The sequence below is a fragment of the Ursus americanus genome, chromosome 9, assembly GCF_024610735.1.
Source record: "Ursus americanus isolate L20-20 chromosome 9, mUrsAme1.1.p, whole genome shotgun sequence".
Classification (NCBI taxonomy): Eukaryota; Metazoa; Chordata; class Mammalia; order Carnivora; family Ursidae; genus Ursus; species Ursus americanus.
In genome coordinates, this window is record NC_142135.1 from 13,856,094 (window position 1) to 13,858,768 (window position 2,675).

Sequence of the window (2,675 nt, forward strand, 5' to 3'; positions counted from 1 at the left end):
TTGTGGCGGGAACTGAATTTCTGGGGAAGGATCCTGGATTTAATCCTTTTAGGAAAAATCGACTAACTCTGATTTATTATTAGTACCTCAATGATGTGAGTTATTTTAAAGAGACAGCGCTTTTCCTAGCTGCCACCTGGAGGAAAGAAGTGGCTCAGACCTCAGGAATGGTCACTTGTGAGCACACCGGAGACACAGCCCCTTCCTGCCACTGTCCACAACAGTTCCCATAGCGCATTGTTTCAGGGATATCCTTATCTTTTTATGGAAAGCACGGGAGAGAAACAAGGGCCCCTTCCTACCAAGGTTGTAGAGAGGGTAAACATGAAATCAATGTATGTGAAAGTGCTCAGCAAGGGCCCAGCATATAGCGGACACCCAAGGAACATTCTAGAACGTATGCTGTAATTATCTACTACACTCTAGCTACTGTCAGATTCATTCAAAAATGGTAACTGAGCATCTATTATGTGCCTGGGTCTTTTCAGGTCACAGATGATAAAACTGAGTAAGTTCAAGTCTCCGCTTTCAGAGTGTTGACATTTTTGTAGAGGGACAGAGAATACTGAAATAAAAACACACTGCCAGTGGAGGTAAGGGAGAAGAGGAAAGATGAAGAAGCAAGGTAAGAGGAAAAGAGAGCAATGGGGACAGTGCTCTTTTATCTGAGACGACTTGGGAAGACCTTTTAAATCAGAGACCTGCAGGGCACTAGGGAGCTTTGCATTCGGACAGATGAGTGAAGGGTGGTCTGGGGAATGTGAGCAGCAATCAAAACACCTTGAGGTGGGGACATGCTTAGAAAGTTCCTCAAATTGCACAGAAGCTAGAGTAGTAGAAGGGGTGGGGGTACTGGAACATGAGGTTAGCGAGGGGTGTGGACTTGTGCCTGTGCTGTGTGTGTGCCCATCTTGAGGACAGCGTGCAGATTATGCAGACTGTGGCTCAGCAAACCTTTTCCGCAAAAGGCCAATAGCAAATATCTTAGATCTGGGGGCCTTACGGTCTCTGTTGCAGGCATTCAATTCTGCTGTTGTGGCGAGACAGCAGCCACAGACAAAAGGTAAACAAGTGGGCAATAGCAAGAAAACAAAACAGGTAGAGATTTGAGGGTCCTGGTGAGGTCTCTGGCCTTCACTCACTGAGACAGAAAACCACTGGGGGGTAACAAGTTATGATTTCCGTGACTTACCATGATCACTTGGGAAACCAGGGTAATCGTAAGGAGGCTTTCATAATACTGAGGTGGGAGATGCTGGTGGTCTGTATTCATATCAAGAAGGAGAGCGTGTTTCTTGATATGAATACAGACCACCAGTATCTCCCACCTCACTATTATGAAGGAGAGCGTGTTTTGAAAGTAGAGCCGAACCAAGTGGCTGACAGATTGGATTTGGGGTGTGAGAGACAGGAGTGGGGGCTGACAGTCAACTTTGTAACCTGGACAGTAGGCAGAAGGAGCCGCTCCTTGCTGGGCTGAGAAGGACTGTAGGATGAGGAACTTTGCAGGGGAGTCAAGAGCACACGTTCTCACAAGTGCAGGTGGAGATGCCAAGTGGATCAGTTAGTGGGTCATTCCTAGGAATGCACTGGATTCATCAGTGGGGAAGTCACTGGTGTGTGGATGGCACTGCAGGAATTGCAACCAGATGGAACCGGGCCAGAGGGAAGAGAGATTTACCACATAGAGTGTGTGCTGTACCCTGAACAACAGGACCAAGGTGAAAGTGAAGGCTCTGGAGCAGGTTAGCCTCAGGTAAATCCTGCTATTACCATGTACTACCTATGCTTTCTTAAGCAAATTAGTTAATCTCCCTAGGCCTCAGTCTAGTCAACCGTGCTCAATGCATAAAATTGTTGTGAGGATTACAATATCCAGTACCTAACAAGCTCTCAGAAAATCATGCTATTCTCCTGCTTAAAACCTGCAATGACCTCTACTCACTCTTAAAATAAAATCCACACCCCCTGGCATGGCCTCCAAGTTGCTGACCGTTCCTGGCCTCTGCTGGCCTCTTCGGCTCTTACTGCCCCAGGCTCTCTCTGTTTCTAGGTTCCTCACACCTGATCTCCGTCCTGTTCCACAGCTGCACAAAGGCATTTGATCCAAACACTTTTCACTTTCCTTCTCTCCTAGTTCCTTCTAGCTCCTCCTTTAAATTTCAGCTGAAATGGTACTTCCTTGACCAATGGTTCCCTAGACAAGCTGACAGCATCACAACATTTAGCAATTTCCTACATGCACACCTGCACTCAGGCGAAAATAGGATTCATTTGCATTGCCACTGGCACGTGTTATGGAGAGGTCTATTCTACTCACTATCAGATGGAGAAGGGCAAGGAAACCAATGTTTCTAAAGTGTCTATTTGATTTCAAGTACTATATTATGCACTGTCCGTATAGTTCTATGAATTAAACTTCCAAAGCATATTGAGGTCAATGTTATTATCCTTCTTTGAGATATGAAGAAGTAGGGATCAAAGATGTGAAGCATCTTGTCTGAGGCCATAAAGCTAGCAGGTGATAAAACTGTGTTTTGAACCCAAGTCCGTGTCCTCCCTGACCTGTCCTCATTCCTCCACACCACACAGCGCTGAAAGATAGGTTCCATTTATGGAGAACCTCGTAGCCTGCATTCTGGGAACAAGAGCTATGATTATTTGTCTGCAATTAT